The following is a 16,962-nucleotide window of genomic DNA, read 5'->3' as shown; positions in this document are numbered from 1 at the left end:
GAAGCAAGAGCATGTGACTGTTTCCTGTACCCAGTGACTGTTTCCTGTACCCAGTGACTGTTTCCTGTACCCAGTGACTGTTTCCTGTACCCAATGACTGTTTCCTGTACCCAGTGACTGTTTCCTGTACCCAATGACTGTTTCCTGTACCCAGTGACTGTTTCCTGTACCCAGTGACTGCTTGTAGAGTTTTCACCTGTGGATCTGAACCTTTCCTCTTTGACCTTGGCCAAAGACGACAGGTTATGGCCACTGAGGCTGTTGTAGGGCCTGGAAAAGTATCTTCCTGGTAAACAGAAACCAACGAATAACCCACTGTTCTTAGGATTGCTCCCCTAAAAAGTGCTCATCTGGAAATATCTGTTCCATACTATACACACAGCCATCACATGGAGTAGGGAAATCTCCTGCATGTAAATAGTGACTGACAAGTTGCAAAGCCATTCATTGCTCTGCAGCCTAATGTCACCTTGTCACTATCAGAGGGAAGGCAAGCTGTTTGAGCAAAGAAAGGTGACACCCACAAAGTCAGATGGGCAGGTTCTTTTCCTAAGAACATTTTCATTGATTTTTCCTTACTGAGTGTTTGCTTAAAGGCCCTTTCAGCCTTCATCCTAACGGGTTTTATAAAGATCACAGTTGCTTCATTCATACTTCTGAAGATCCTGCCCTCTAGGGAGAAAAAAAAGTGTCTTTTAGGAGTCACTGTTTTAAAATGTGAGTGCAGAATAAACATTTTGGCTTTTACAACATAATAGTGGAGAAACTGGATGTGCCTGAAGACAAGGGTAGAACCACTAACAACAACTCATCTCAAATCAATGTGTAGTTCTGCTCTAAGAAAAGCATTCAGGAGCCAGGGATGTGGCTCAGCAGGCAAAGGCATCTGCTGCCAAGCCTGAGGACCTGAGTTCAATCCCTGGGGCCCATCTGATAGAAGACTTGTTCCCACAAGTAGTCCTATAATCTCAATGTGTGTGCTTAGTGTGCATACACACATACAAGATGACAGACAGACAGATAGACAGATAGATAGAATAGATAGGTGGATCAATAACTAAACAAACAAAAAGCCTTCAAGGACCAGACAGGGATCTGGATCTCAGAGCCTTCCACCCAGGGTCTTTTCCTATCCCTCTAGAGAAAGAAGGAACCTTCTTATGGCTATAGAAGGCAGTGACTGGACAAGCCATAGTCTAGATTCCAAGCAGTTCTTTCTGGAATACCCAGCACTAAGAAGGCTAAGGCAGGCGGCTAGTCACAAGTTCAGGGCCAGCCCAAGCCAAAGAAACTTCATCTCAAAGTGCACAGGGATGTTGCATAGATTGACAGGTAGGAACCTGAGCCCGAATCTGAATCCCGAAGAGAGTATGATGTCTTTTTCGCCCAGAACAAGCATAAAAGCAGGAGACCCTGGTGTGAGATGGCTCAGTGGGCAGAGTGCTCGAGGTACAAGGACTGAGATTGATCCTCCAGAACCGGAGTAAAGCACATGTCTGTAATGCCATCCGTCCTGCAGTGAGAAGAGAGGTGAAGACAGGAGAGTCCCCTCCCTCTGTATGACGCAGCTCACAGGTCCACTAGCCTCGTGGATGCAGCATCAAGCAACAAAAGGTAGACTGTGTCTCAAACAGGCAGAGACCAATACCAAGATCGTCCTCTAGCCTCCACAGTCACATTATGGTACACAGACACACTCATACAAATACATGCACATGAACACACAGAAGATTTTATTAACGTCAGCATTAAAATAAGGCAAATCAGTTGAGGGTCACTTTAAAGGTATCCTGAAATGCCAGAATTATGAGAAGAAATTAAACTTATTCCAATAAGATTGGACCCAAGGGATAACTCTGTATGAAAACGCCTGGTTGGGACCCTGGGAAAGAGGCAAAATTGAGTCGAGATGTAACATTTGAATTAGTATTTGAGAGTGGCTGGTTTCCAGGTCTGAGCTTAAGATATCTTACGAAGCTTGGCTACTTGCAGGGTTCAAAAGATTTACAAAAGCATTAGGAACTCTCAGCAGAGCCAATCACTAGGCATGTGCCCCTCGCCAAGGCTGGGTCTCAGGGGCTGCAACTCGGCACCGCTGGCCTCTGTCCCCACCAACTAGAGCAAAGTCCAAACAAGATGCACAGGGGCCAAGAGAGCAATTCCAATTAATGAGCTCTCAGCCCACAGGGAAGAGTAAAAACATTAGCAGTTTTAAAAGGAGGAATCGATGGGAAAGGGGGCTGGCCCAAGGCAAGGTAAAATTAAGCTGGGAAGGTGGCCCAGGTCTAACAGTAGCTTTCTGAGCAGCAATCCAATCCTTTCTTAGTTTACTCAAGTCAGACGTGAGCAACCACTCTCTGGCCCCACGGTTTTAACTCAGACTGGCCAGCCGAAGATGAGACCATGGCTCTTACAGCTTTCAAAACAAGAGAAGAGTCCCCATCAGTTAATGTTTCTGGAGGGCTAAAGTGACACAAAGCTAAAGTCGATGACAGGGAAAGCCACACCAGGGGAAGCCACATAAGGAAGCGGAAGTCTTAGATGAAGGTGGAGACATACAAGGTGTGTCATGACAACCTGGCCTCTGCTTCCATTGCACGTGGGGACCTTTTCACTACTTTTAGAGATCTCACAGTCTCGAGAGGGTTCAGGCCACCGTCAACTGTGGGAACATTAGAGAAGTGGGCTTCCAGGACACCGCCAAAAAAAGAGGTTTAATCGGGAGCAAGAATTCGGGACATTTGGTAACTTTCCGTCTGCCTGCACATCTGATTTGCTTCCTCTTCTTTCATTCCATTTATTTGTTTGGTATGCATGTGTGTGGGCACTCATGCTGTGGCACTCCTGTGGACGTCAGAAAACGGCTTGCACACTCAGTTGTGCCCTGCTATGTGGGTGGCAGGGATAGAATTCAGGTGTATCCTGGCACCAGGCTTAGCAGGCTGAGCCATTCCATGAGCCTGGATGTCTGTTCTTGCTGCTCATCTTCTTATGCACACTTTCTGGTTATGACCTCACCCTACAGGAGAGCCTTGCAAGAAGGAACACTAGTTAATTAAATATTTACTTAATGCACTTACTTATTTAATAACTTAATTAGTCAATTGGTCAGTTAGCCAATGACAGACGTCTATCAACATGTGATCAGTGTTCTTGAAATGTTTAGTTTGGCTTTGGGAACCTATAATACCTTTTGTAATAGAAACAGTAGTACAAATAAAGGCCAATTTCCTGTGCTAGCTGGCAAAGTCCATGTAATAACGCCCCAATCAGCATGTGTGCTATTTTTAATAAAAATATATATTAGAATTTTTAGCAAATTATTTTTTAAGCTGTGGGTTACCCCTGGGATACAATTACAAAGGCTGCTAGACAAGTTAACCTGTGGTCATCTTTTTTATGTCTTACAATAATTGGTGTCATCGTCCCTCACCATCACTGACAGTACATGTGCAGCATGTGCCCAAGGACAACTTTGTGGAACCTGATATTTCCTTCCACCCTTACATGGTTACATGGAGCAAACTAAAGTCGTCTGATCTCACAGGAAGAACGTCTACCCACTGAGCCACCTGGCTGGCCTCTTGAACAATGTTTCCAAGACAAAAGGTATGCTGAATTCTATTTTAGAATTTGATCTTAGAAAAAAGTTAAACAAACACATACACACACATACAGAAACACACATACATTCATACAAAACACATAGACACATAAACACACATACAGAAACACACATACATTCATACAAAACACATAGACACATACACACACATACAGAAACACATACAACACTTACAAAAACACACACACATGCAGAAACACACATACATTCATATAAAACACAGACACATATACACATACAACGACACATACACACATGCAGAAACACACAGAAACACACATACACACATACAACACATACACACACATGCAGAAACACACGTACACACATACAAAAACACATACACATATATACACATACAACACATATACATACATAGAATACATATGCATACAAATACATACATGTATACATACATAAACACATACACATAGATACATACACTGCTTCCTGCAGCAGAATATGTCCACTTGGAGAATATTGCTTTCCTGGAGTCCTCTAGTAAGAGAAAAAGCAACTGTTGGCTCCCACATGCAGGATGTTCCCATGTCTGAGGTGTTTCGTGTTTTTGAGGCAGGGTCTGATCAACAGCCCAGACTAGCCTTGCTAGCCTCCTCCCAGCCACTTGAGTGCTGACACATAGGTGTATTCCTTCACATCTTCCTCTATGTTTGCAAGTCTTTTTTTTTTTTTTCCGGAGCTGGGGACCGAACCCAGAGCCTTGCACTCGCTAGGCAAGCGCTCTACCGCTGAGCTAAATCCCCAACCCCTGTTTGCAAGTCTTAACTTGAAAAATAAAAAGTCCATTTAATTTCTTAAACAGTTACAGACCTGTTAAGTCAAATTCATATCCTTTAAATTGGATCGTTTTCCAAAGCTGAGAGTTGGTCCTTCCCTCAGGAATGCTGGAAGCATGCTGGTCCTGCCCCTGCACTGCCACCTGTGTGATGTCAGATAGACACCCTTCATGCCATTGTGGCAAGCACTAAACACTAAACTGCCTTCCCCCACTCCGTTCTCTTTTCAAATGGATCTCACTATAGATCACCTGAAGCTGATCTCAAATTCATGATCCTCCTGCCTCAGCCTTCCAAGCACATATGACTGTAATGCCTAGTAACACAGCCATCCTTTTGTATAATACTTTAGTTTTTAAAATACGTTCATTTATTTTACTTTCACTGACTCGGAAGAAAAACTCTTTAAGCATGAAGCCCTCCATGGGAACAAAACCGATGAGAACAAGCAGAAGTCCTGGGTCCCAGGCAGGCAACTGCCTGGAGCGCACACCACTGCCTGTCCTGGCCCATCACTTCCCTGTGCTCCAATTCCAGCGGGCACAAGGGAGGCACTGCAGTTTTTGTTTGTTCTTTGCTAACAGGTTAAAATTCATTCAAGAAACCCAAAGTTTTGACTTTGGAAAATATTAAACAAAATGTTGATCTCATTCAAATACTGTCTCAAATAAATCTACCTTGTCAGCTCTATCTAACCAGCCCTACCTTGCCTGCAGGTTCGAACCCAGTTATACCCATTGGAGGGTACAATGTCCTTGGGAAAAATCCAAGAATCCCTATCTTCTTGCTGAATGGCAGGGATACCCCACGCCCAGTGCTGCAACATGGTAATTTCTCTCCTGATTCTTTCTTCCTCCCTCCCACCCTCCCTCCTCCTCCTTCTTCCTCTCTGCCTCTCTCTGTCCCTCTCCATCCCCTACCCCTCCCTCTCCCTCCTTTCCCTCTCTCTCTTCCCCTCCTCCTCTTTCTGCCTCTCCTTCTCCCTCTCCCTCCTCTCCTTCTCCCTCTCTCTCCCCTTCTTTCTCTTTCTCTGTGTTTATTCACAATGTAGACATCTACGGAAGCATAATTTTTCACAGAGGAGCAGTGGCAGCAGCAGTCAGTGAAACTGAATAACCTTGGAGTCATCAGTTAATCATAAATCGTTACTATTCTCTCCCAGACCTTAAGACCAGAGTTCGCCCTTCCCAGAGCAAGCCACGTCCTCCCTTTGAGTAATGGATCAGACAACCTCAACTCAAACACAAGTCACGAAGACTTATCAGCACTGCCTGGAGTGGACATGGGCGGGCACAGAGCGAGAGAACAATGGTGCCCTGGCTGGAGGGACAGCGATATCAGGCTACCATCAGAACAGGGCCAGCACTTGTTTTACTTTCTATGGAGCCCGTGAGCTGGTTCCCGTGTACAGTACCAGGCGGTGTAAAAGGTAGCTGCTGGGTTCCTCTGTTTGTGAGGCCTGTTGATACAAGGAGGGGTCCAGGTGCTGTTGGCTGATTCCCGCCCTGTTTTCCTGATAACCATAAATGAGAGAAACCCTACAGGTCCTATGGCCCTGAGCTTGAGAGCTCTGATTTACTGAGAATAGAAATATCTATCCCCTGACCCCTGTGACAGTTTGTGGAATGCTACGCAAGGGGAATTTTAATAAGAAAAGGCATTTTAGTGAAATATTACAAAATGGAACATCATTAAGGACTGGAGTTGCTTCAGCACATGAGGTCACAGCTCCTTACCTACCTAACTTTTGTCTCCTCCTAATGTTCCAACAGCATACTATACCTGAGTTTCCATCTGAAGGCTGGCCCATTTTCCTGGTCTATTCCCGTTTTCTCTAGTAATTCATATGACCCAGGGATTTTGGAAAGGATTATTGGAAGCTACTCAATTTTTCTGGGAATAATAAATATTCTAGCCTCATACATAATGTCACATCAGCCTGGGGGCATGGCTCAGTTGACGGAGTGCTTGCTTTGACCCCCAATACCGTACAAACTGGGCGCAGCAGTACAAGGGTAACTTAAGCCCTTGAAAAGTAGAGGCACGAGGGAAGTTCAAGCTATTGAGTTCAGGGCCAGCCTGAGCTACTTAAGACTCTGTGTCCAAATAAGAAGAGCAAAGCCCTCCATATTCTGGGCCTAGTGGCAGGGATCTATAACCTTAGTCCCTGAGGAGCCTATGAGACAGGACAGTTTCGAGTTCAAGGCAGGCCTACAGAGTGAGCTCAAGGCCAGTCTGGGCAACCACAGGCCGATAGTGAAACACTATCTTAACGTAAAAAGGAAAGAAAAAAGGAAGTTTGAGATAAGAGCTCAGAAGTAGAGTACTAGCCTGACATGTACAAGACCCAGGATCAATCCCAAACACCACACACGCACATTCACTCACACTCACACACAGTCACACTCATGCCCACAGGCATGCACACACACTCACACAAACAAGTCAAGCTTGGTGGCATATAGCTACAATTCTAGCATCCAGAAGGCTGAGGCAGAAGGAACATCTCCATTTAAGGATAGCCTGGGCTACACAACAAGATGCCATCTCAGACCAAAAGGAAGAAAGAAACATGAAATGCTGCCCCACTAGCCTCTGCTGGTGCAAGGCCATTCAGCAACCATTTTAGCAACTAACCTCATCCCTAGGTGGGATTGTCTACCTCGGTTTTCTACTCTGGTGGAATACAATTGTGTATCTGTTAGCTACTTAAAAATCATATTGGATACAGGAAAGTCTTAAGTATGACTTATACAAAGGGGGAATATGTATATGTTCTGGGCTTTCAAACACAGGGGAAAATGGCTTCAGAATGTTTATATAGTTAATTTTGTTTTGATACAGTCTCACTGTGAAGCCCTGGCCTGTGACTCACTTGGAGACCCGGCTAGTTTTACACTCACTGAGATTCACCTGTCTCTGCCTCCCAAGTGCCACACGTGGAGTTTATAGATTGAAAGTTTGGAGGTGGAATCAGGTGTTGGGGACTTTGAGAAACAGACATGGGTGGATTTGGGTTGCTATTTTTAGCTGAGAATGTAAGCCAGGTACGGTGTGCATGTTCTCACCCCAGCACTAGGAGGTAAATCAGAAGAATCAAGAGAGGGAAAAATTATGTAATTATATTATAATATCAAAAAGTAAATCTTTTGAAAAAAATAATTGTTAGCACATAGCAGTCTCGGACTTGGCTCAGTTCGGCCTTGTAAGCCAGACATAATTTGCATAAATTGCACAAGTTGACTTTTGTTTACCATTTGATGATTTCATAGTCACTTAGTCTTTTTATCTAAGTATTTTGTACTGGAATTTGGAGGAGAGGTTACATAAAATTTAAATGTATTACAAAAAAAAGTAATTCAAGGTCATCTTCTATTCATAGTTCCTCTGAGGACTCACTAGCCCATAAGACCTTGTCACCAAAGAGAGGGAAGGTATCTGGAAGAGGGGGCAGAGAATGGAGGGAGAGAGAGAGAGGGCGAAAGAGGGAAAGAGAGGGAGAGGGAGAGAGAGAAGGGGAAAGACAGGGAGAAAGAGAGGGAGGGAGAACACATGCCATGGATCCCGGTCTTTTCTGAGATAGGATGTGTGTTTTGTCTCTGTCTACTTTGTCAACCTGACATGTGATTCAGCCTCAAAACCTTCCTCGTGTCCCCCGAGACTGTTGAGGTTACAGCCACAGAGAGGTTACCTTATGAGAGGATTACCACATCTCCACAGCTGACATCACTGTCCGGGCACACAGGAGACTCATCCATTCCACGCTTAGCCGCCTAGAGTTTTCACATGGCTTGCTTTTGCTCCTGCAGCGAAACATTTTTTCTTTAAAATTCTTAAGAGGGTAAAACCAGAAAGCAGAAAGCAAACAGGGCGTGTGGCCACCAGTGGAAAGAGAACTTTGTTCATTAAAAAAAAAAAAAAAAAAAAAAAAAAAACATGAAAGCTCATGTAGAGGTTAAGAAAACAACTTAGGGAGCCACTTAGTCTGGATTCCAATTCCAGATCCACTTACAAGTCTGGACCAATGACCTGGACTTTTTAGGCCTCAGTTTCTTCATCTGTACCTGGGCTTGTGCTATAAACATCGCGTGTGTGTGTGTGTGTGTGTGTGTGTGTGTGTGTGTGTGTGTGTGTGTGTGTATAAATCACAAAGATAATCTGAGGGAAGTGGCTTTTGGAGTGTTTAACAAAGTGTTAACCACAATCAGTGTGTGCACACCACAATGGTATCATTGCTGTGGCCACTGCTGCTGCTCTCATGCTACCGCCGTTGTCACAGTTGAGAACATCAAAACTCTGCGTAATTCCTTGAATCTCAAGTTTACTAATGTCTTCATTTTTTTTTAAATTTGGAGTTTCCTGTAGCCTAGGTTGTCTCAGACTTACTAGGTAGCCAGAGATCACCTTCAGCTTGTAGCCCTTTCCCTCCAGAGAGCATGCTAGGCACTTCTGCCTACAGGGCCCATGACCTGCAGTTCCGCCTCTGCTATCCCAGGAGCATCTCATACCCCACAATGTCCATTCCTGAAGGCCTTGCTCTAAGCAAGCAGGTCACTCAACCAGCAACACCACCCAAAGTCACTTCAGAAAGCCTCAAAAGCATTCTACAAATGTGGGCCGAAAGCTGGCTCAGCAGCTAAGGACACACACTGCCCTTCCAGAGGACATAGTTTGATCTCAGTGCCTATGTCAAGTGTTTCACAACAACTTGTAGCTCCAGCCCAGGGGATAGGACCACAGGCATGCACACACATGAACACACACTTAAAAATAAAAATAAATGTTATTCGGGCGTAGCATCAAACGTCTTTAAAACTTGTAAGAAGAGGCGAAGAAGAACTCTACGAATTTGTTGGGAATTGTTGCTCACTCTTAACAATCCCAGCACTCAAGACCCTGAGGCAGGAGGATTGTGTATGAGTTCTGGGTCAGACAGGGCTACAGTAAAACTCTTCCTATGTCAGACAGACAAAAAGAATCTATAAATGTACATCACTTCTGTGAGTTCCCCTTGATTTGAATCCATTCAGTGGTTATCTGGAGACCAGGGACTCTTTTTTATTTTAATTTTTTATTTATTTAGTATTTTATGCATATGAATGTTTTGCCTGCATGCAAGTGTATGCATTACATGCAGATCTAGTGAACTAGGTCAGAAGAAGGTGGTAGTCCTGAAGCTGGAGTTACAGACAGTCAACAGCTGTCATATGGGTCTGTAATTCAAACCTGGGTCCTCTAGAAAGGCAGTGCACACTCCTAACCACTGAACTACCTCTCTAGCCCCCTCCCTCACTTTTTTCTTTCATGTCTTTTTTGAAAATCTCAATTTCACAAATGGGAGCAAAAATGAGATTCTTGTCTATCTTTCTGGCTTTTTCTTCTTCACGTTTCCCTGAAAATGTGATTTATAACAGAATAATACCCACGTGTAATACACCTCTTCTCTTTTTCTGAGATGTGCTCTCACTCTCCCTGGGTAGCTCAACTGTCCTCAAACTCAAGATCTTCCTACTTGAATGCCCAGTGCTAGAACTACACTTGTGTACTACCACGACCAACCTGTGTCTTTAAAGCCATTCGTCTGCTTCCCTGGGCTACTGTGGAGAGTGCTGAGGACAGAATTCTTAACCATGGACAGACAAAGTCCCTGACAGCCTTGTTGAGTAGATTCTGATCTCAGGGCTCTAGGATAAGCCAGAGAACCCTAGTTTCCCAAGGGCACGTGCATGTTATCTCAGCATTTCTTTCAAGGAGGAAATATTAAGAGAGCAGATTGTCCCACAGCCAGTGAGTGACAAGCTAGGATGTCAGTCTTGCCGTCTTTCCAACTCTGCACAGAAAACAGAAAGAGAAAGTGAAAGGAGAAAGAAAGGAAGAAGCATTTGGACACACATACATACATATGCAAGCACATACAAAGGTATACATGTATGTATCCAATATTAAAGAGAATTCATTTTTCATCTCATTTCAACAGCATGAGTACCAAGAGAAAATGTTTGGTCCTGCGTGTTGCTTGCACACAGTAAACTCAAACTCTGTCCATGTGTATTGGAACATTCAAGACAGTCTGATATAGCAGGCTTGCTCACAACCGGAGACCACTCCCTAAGTTTTCTGGGACTCCCTGCTCAACTCTGTGGTGGTTAAAACCTTTGACACCAACACCTTTTTTCTATCCAGCAACCCAACCCCAACAGAACTTTACAGAAAAGCATTTTATAATTAATTTGAAGGGATCATTCATGGTGACTCATTGCCACCTCACATAGAGAAACAGGATGTTAAGTCAATGAAAAAGGGGTGTGGCCTCGGCTCCTCCCAGGAGGTAGAAAACAACTAAGGCAGCCATCTAGGACTAGTTAGAAGATGTATATGAAGTGGGGGGGGGGCAGCAGAAAGATGTCAGCAACTGATTTGAATGGTGTTTGGGATGCTCCAGCTAGAACTTCGGCTTTGGACATGCTAAGCACACACTCTTGTACCAAACTACCCACTGGCCCTTTCAACCCTATATGGGTAATCATAGAGGAGGAGGAGTCCTGTAAGAGTGAAAGCTACAAGAACAAAAAGGACAGGCTCTCAGGAGCTGGTGGGCGAGTTAGGAGAGGAGGCCAGCATTGGAAGGAAGAGTGGGGTTTGGAGATATTAAGGATTCAGATAGAAAGCAGGGAGTAGCCAGTCTGGGGGATGGACGTGACCCAGGGTATTCTTAGGCTGCATCGAGCTCCACTTAAGAGTAGAGAAATCTCCATGGGACTCTAGTGGAGTGGGGGTCTGAGTATCCATTCCAAAAGAGAGTAGCAAAGTGACAGGGGGAGCGACAGGACAGTAAAGAGTAAATGGGCTATCCACAGTTGTAGAAAGTAGAACTGAATCCTGCCTTCCCCACCAAACAGGTAAAAAATGGGATAGGTCATACCTACTTGAATCTTATATATTTTCAGCAGTTGCCTGAGTTTTTTTTTCTTGCATCTTGCAGGCCCTAATTGAAATTAATGTGTGTATATGCACACACACACACACACACACACACACACACACACACACACAATATTTTAAAAGAATTTTTTGAAGGGGACACCAATGCTACTGAGGAAGGGTGGAGTGTTGAACAGTTGATACCCACTGAGCTGTGACTCCAAAGACATTCACAATGTGGTAATCTGGATCCTGGCCCAAAGGGACATTGGGTCAGCTGCTCTCATTCAGCATATCCCTGAAGGAGAGAGTATCGAGAGAGGTAGGATGGTCTGGGGCTCGGAGGCTCTGTGGGTGTTGCTCCTGCTTCTATTATCCTGCCAGGCTGACCTAGAACTCTCTGTTGCCCAGGCTGATCCTAAACTCATGGAAATCTTCCTGTCTCAGCCTGCCAAAGGTCTCCATCATGCTCAGCCTCTAAGATCTTTTACAGGAGACACATCCCTACCACAATGTATCTGAGGGCTTTTTCAGAGCTCTTCTTAGCATCTGAGACCAAGACATAGAGGCCACACAGCCTAAGAAGGTAGACACAAGGATGACTCCCAAGGGCCTAGTACAGTTGCCAGGACACTGCTTTCCAGAAAGGAGAAGACACAGATGACAGCAGCTATCAGAGATCCTGAGTCACTTTGCCTTTGTGCTAACAGATTAGACAATAGTACAACGCCTCTAAGAACAATGAGCCTAAGAGAGATTGGTCCAGGAGGCCAAGAGTCTAACTTCTTGATTCCTAAAGCATGAGGGCTGAGGGCTGAGGGCTGAGGGCCTCATGGGTGAGAGGCCTGAGGCTGCCTCTGCCAGGATTCTTCCCTAGGTGGCTCCCAGCCCTTCAGGTTCAGGGGACTTTGTGCCTTCAAGGAATCATTACTCAGCAAAAAGCAGGCATCTGCTTGGAGAGCAACCTCAACACAGAGCTATCCAAGTGGGACAATTTGCACAATTTCCCTATTTGTCTTTGCAACAGTTCTGTCCTCTAGGTATTTGATTCCAGTTCTACAGACGAAGACATTAAGGCTCAGAGAACTGATGCCAAGTCTCCGAGCTTTTCAGTCAGTGCCAGGATTCAGTCCTTGGTCTCCATTCCCAGCCTCATGTGTGCGTCTGAAGAGAAACAGACCAGCCATCACCACCAGAGCCAGTGAAGGGACCTGTCATGTGCATGCATTCATACAGGTGATCTTTCCTTTCTTCTTTTTTCTTCCTCTTTTTGTTTTTGTTTTGTTTTGTTTCAGCCTAGGTTGGCCTCAAACTCACTTTATAGCTAAGGATGACCTAGAACTCCTAATCCTCCTGCCTTTACTTCCCAGGTACAAGATTTACAGATATATACTAACAGAGAGAGATAAATAATCTTCTTTTTAAATTTTTTTAGATTTATGTTTATTATTTTATGTATTAGTGCTTGAGGAGGTGTGGGGTCTCTGTGTGGGTGCTGGGAATCAAACTCTGGTCCTTTTCAATAACAACAAATGTTCTTAACCACTGAGCCAATTCTTCAGCGCCTGAATGGTCTTAATCCTATGAGGCAGAATCTCACTGTGTAGCTGGCTGGCTACACTCACATGTCAACCAGGCCTCGAACTCACAGAGACCCATCTGCTGCTGCCTTCCATATGCTGGGAGTAAAAGTGTACTCCACCACACGTGACTTATTTTAGATTTTTACCATACAAAGTAATGTGTTTCCTTTTAGCATTTTTTATATACATGAGTCATGTATATCTGGCTATAATCTAATCCCTTTGCTCCCAAATGCAATAAACCCAGCTTGTTTTCCCTCTTTCCTGTCTTCATCATCTTACAAACATGAAATGAGCCAGCCAGTCCCAGGGTCTTTCTATGGAACAACCATATAAACCCAGTGACTCTCTCCAAATAGCTGTCAATGATTCTAACTATATATTTTCACATATTGGTAACCATAGGAGAGTCAGCATTGCTTAAGCTTAACTGGCTTGCAATTATTATTTATTTTTGTATTATCATTTGTTTGTTTGTTTTTGAGACTGAGTGTTGCCATATAGTTCCAGCTAGCCTGGACCTCACTCTGTAGACCAGAGATCCACCTGCCTCTGCCTCTGTCTCTGCCTCCTGGAGTTCTGGGATCAAAGGCTTGCACCACTATGCCCAACTATCGGTGATTATTCTATCAAAATACTTTGAATTCGTTAACAAAGCAATCATTTTCCAGAGCTGAAGACACGGGTCTCCTCCAGTGGGTCTCTAGCTACAAAACACGTTTATATAGGTCATGTTAAGTCTAACTCTCTGATGACAAGCAGCGCCCACTCTCAGAACCTGTGAGCCGCCCAGCCTAAAATAAATAGAAACTGTTCTGAGTAGCCATTTTGTCTTCTAAACAAACCTACAGGAAAGGACATTCTTTACTGATGTATTTGTTAATTGTAAATTGCCATTATGAAAACTGACAAAAGTTTAAAACTTTCAAGTGTTTGGAGCTTAGGGTTTGGAATAGGGAAAGAGAAGAGGTTAACATTTTTCAGGAGTATGAAGAGGACTTGCATATACTGGGAGAATGAACCCCTAACTTTTAAGAAGCTATGGATACAAGAATAAAAACAGGTGCCAAATTTATTATTAGTATTTAAATGGTGATAAATATTTTTAAGTTATTATTTCATGGTGATCACCATGAAATTTTCATGAGAGGAAAGGAAAATAAATGGGCTTACCCATCATTGGCTCAAATTCCCCATGTAACCAACAGGACACGTACTTCACAGTACACACGATCCTGGCAGCAGGATGGAGTTCCTGTTCAACTCAGAGCAGTTCTGCAGCATGTCAGTCCCTCTGAGGACTCCAGCATTCAACCTCTTCACCTACTAAAGGAAAAGAAGGCCTGAACGCCTCTCCAAGCTGCATGGCCAGCCTGTCCCCAGTCTCCCACCAGAACTCAAGTCATGGTCTGACCTTGAAAAGGCCTCTGGCTGTTATAAGAAGTTCTTAGAACCTAGGAGAGCAGAATTGCCAAGTGACACAAAAAGCCACTATTTACTCTGTGGTACACCGTGCCCGTGAAATGACACCTACCAGCTCAGAGCCACCACAATCAGCCTTCACAAAACCAGCCTGCCTGGGAAGCAGAAGAAGCACTCTTTTCCTCTCCTCTCTAAAGCAATGTTTCTGCAGTGTTCATCAGAACATTGCTACGAGGGTTGGGGATATGACTTAGTTAGCAGAGTGCTTGCCTAGCATAGGAGAAGCCCTACTTTACCCAGCAGTAAACAGTGCGGTGGAATGCTCCTGTAATCATAGCCCTCAGGAGGAGGAGGCAAGAGAATTAGAAATTCAAGGTGATATATATATATCACCCTGACCCTGCTTCAAAACAAAAAAAAAAAACTAACAACCAAAGATTGAGAGAGTAGATGTGCCCTAATCATTGTTACTCTGCTAAATCTACTCCAAGATGCTTGATGTCAATTTTGTGTATGGGGCAGGGGAAGTGTACACATGTATAGGTAAGCACATGTGTGGCTTTGAATGGAGGTCAGAGGTTGACATTAGGTTCTTTCTCAATCTTTTTGAAACGGTCTCTCTCTAAACCAGAGACTTGCTGATTTACCTAGACTAACCAACTAGCAAGCCTCGACACCTCCATGTCCCTAACCCACCCCAGAGAACTTCCTGTCTCCACCTCTCTAGCACTAGAATTACAGATGTGTGTGACCTTGCCTGGCTTTTGTGTGGGCACCCAGGATCCAAACTCAGGGTCCTTGTACTTACACAGCAAGTGCTTTACTAACCCAGCCATCTTAGCTAGAGTTTCTATTGTTGCAGCGAAATGTCATGACCAAAAAGCAAGTTGGGGAGGAAAGGATTTATTTGGCTTACACTTCCAGATCATGGCTCATCGTTGGAAGAAGCCAGGACAGGAACTCACATAGGGCTGGAGCCTGGAAGCAGGAACTGATGCAGAGGCCATGGAGGGTGCTGCTTACTAGCTTGCTTCCCATGGCTTGCTTAGCCTGCTTTGTTACAGAACCCAGGACCATCAGCCCAGGGATGACTCCACCCCAACTACTAACTTAGAAAATGCCTGACAGCTGGATCTCATGGAGGCATTTTCTCAACTGAGGCTCCTTCTTCTCTGATGACTCTAGCTTGTGTCAAGTTAACACAAATTCAGCCCCTGCCTACTAATTTTAAGGGTGGGCCCCAAGTAGCAAACAAAGCCAGGCATGGCAATGAACACCTATAATCCCAGAACTCAGGCAGCAGAGGTAAGAGGATCACAAGTTCAAATCCAGCCTGAGCTATGAAGCAACATTCTGTCCCAGAAAGAAATTGTCAAAAGTATGTGTACCCAACCAGAAGATTCAGGCCTCCATGAATACTAACATTTCTCTTCCTCCGTGACTTATTTTCTGGCTGGGTCATGCGGGCCCGGTGCCCTATGCTCAGTTTGCTCTTTATGCTGCTTGGTCAAACGAGTTGAGTATTTTCTTTGTTTCTTTTTTCTTTCTCCTTTCTAGAGAAGGATTTGGGAAAAGATATTCTTTCAGCCCCCAGACTTGGTGTGTCATTCTCTGTGATAACATTCACGTCACTCCTGAGCCATGATAGTTTTCTACAAGGAAGAATGTTGTATTTTTTTTCCCAGTCCTTTCTTAGGTGATACAAATCCCTAGCAAATAATCACACCTCTGAGGAGTGGCCTTGGCTATCTTGGGGGCCTGATCACAAAGGATGGAGTCGGGCCAGACACCAGCAGCATTGTCAAGATTCCTTCTGTTTTTCCCAAATTCTTCTCTCTCTTTTTTTCTTTTAAACCTTCATCCTTTTCCTCAGGTCAGATTAAATTGAATGATCCCTACAATAAAATACAGCCCTGTTTTTTCGTGGATCTGTGAATATTCTTTGAGGTCCCCAGAAGTGAGGTAAGCCTCTCAAAGCATGCTGGTTCAGCATTGTGACTTTTCCTTGCCAAGCTGTGCTTAGAGTTATCAGTGTGTGCGTGTGTGTGCGTGTGTGCTTGCATGTGTGCGTGTGTGTGTGTGTGTGTGTGTGTGTGTGTGTGTGTGCTGAAGATTAAGGTGGAGTCTTACTATTGTAGCCTAGGCTGGCCTAGACTTCATAGCCCTAGCTGCCTCCAACTCATGGTCTTCCAGTCTATTTCCAGAGAACTGGGCTCACTGATATGTGCCATTCTGCCTGGCCAGGACCACAGATTTGAAGTTAAATATTCATAGCTGGATGCACCCTTCAAGAACTAGCTTTAATAGAGGTTCCATTGCCGACCTATTGACCCGGGTCCTCCAGCTACAAGGGCCTACCTTCAGACTAGCTCTGTCTTCAGAAAGCTGACAACCACCCAGCCCAACCTGTCCCACAGCAAGCTGCCTCCCTCCCCCACTTTCCCAAACATCTTGAGCATCTCAAACAATCCCAATTACAGTCGGGTTGTTTAAACAAACATCGACACAATTCCCCAGCCCAGAACCCCAGCTGAGGGGCTCTCTGTGGGCAGCCATCACCACCCCCACCTCCCCCAACCCCCACACACTGCCAGCCACTTTCAGGGAAGAGTAG

At 44.5% G+C, this 16,962-nt stretch overlaps 2 long non-coding RNA genes across 5 annotated transcripts in view; one reads left to right on the top strand and one right to left on the bottom strand.

The window, feature by feature from the left end:
• The window catches only part of LOC147999645 (uncharacterized), a 31,772-nt gene extending 17,017 nt beyond the window's left edge, over positions 1 to 14,755 (top strand). The window contains exons 2-5 of one of the 3 annotated variants that reach the window (XR_015642755.1): positions 3,446 to 3,609; positions 5,139 to 5,249; positions 12,371 to 12,579; positions 14,135 to 14,755. This is a non-coding gene — a long non-coding RNA (uncharacterized LOC147999645). Of the gene's footprint in view, positions 1 to 2,592; positions 2,745 to 3,445; positions 3,610 to 5,138; positions 5,250 to 5,584; positions 6,699 to 12,370; positions 12,580 to 14,134 lie in introns of those variants that run through there. The other 2 variants (XR_015642757.1, XR_015642756.1) reach the window with 2 other exon arrangements.
• LOC147999646 (uncharacterized) lies at positions 1,709 to 14,428 on the bottom strand. 2 transcript variants are annotated; one of them, XR_015642752.1, is made up of 4 exons: positions 14,100 to 14,428; positions 8,114 to 8,225; positions 4,068 to 4,123; positions 1,709 to 3,031 (listed from the first exon to the last, which is right to left on the bottom strand). It is a non-coding gene; the product is annotated as an uncharacterized LOC147999646 (long non-coding RNA). The 2 variants fall into 2 exon arrangements; XR_015642753.1 differs by lacking the exons at positions 8,114 to 8,225; positions 14,100 to 14,428 and adding an exon at positions 4,457 to 4,565.
• Positions 14,756 to 16,962: the final 2,207 nt, after the last annotated feature.

This window comes from Rattus norvegicus, chromosome 18, assembly GCF_021556685.1.
Source record: "Rattus norvegicus strain SHRSP/BbbUtx chromosome 18, alternate assembly SHRSP_T2T, whole genome shotgun sequence".
NCBI classification, from domain to species: Eukaryota; Metazoa; Chordata; class Mammalia; order Rodentia; family Muridae; genus Rattus; species Rattus norvegicus.
Note: the sequence above shows the minus strand (reverse complement) of the source record. Positions and strands in the feature narration are given on the sequence as shown.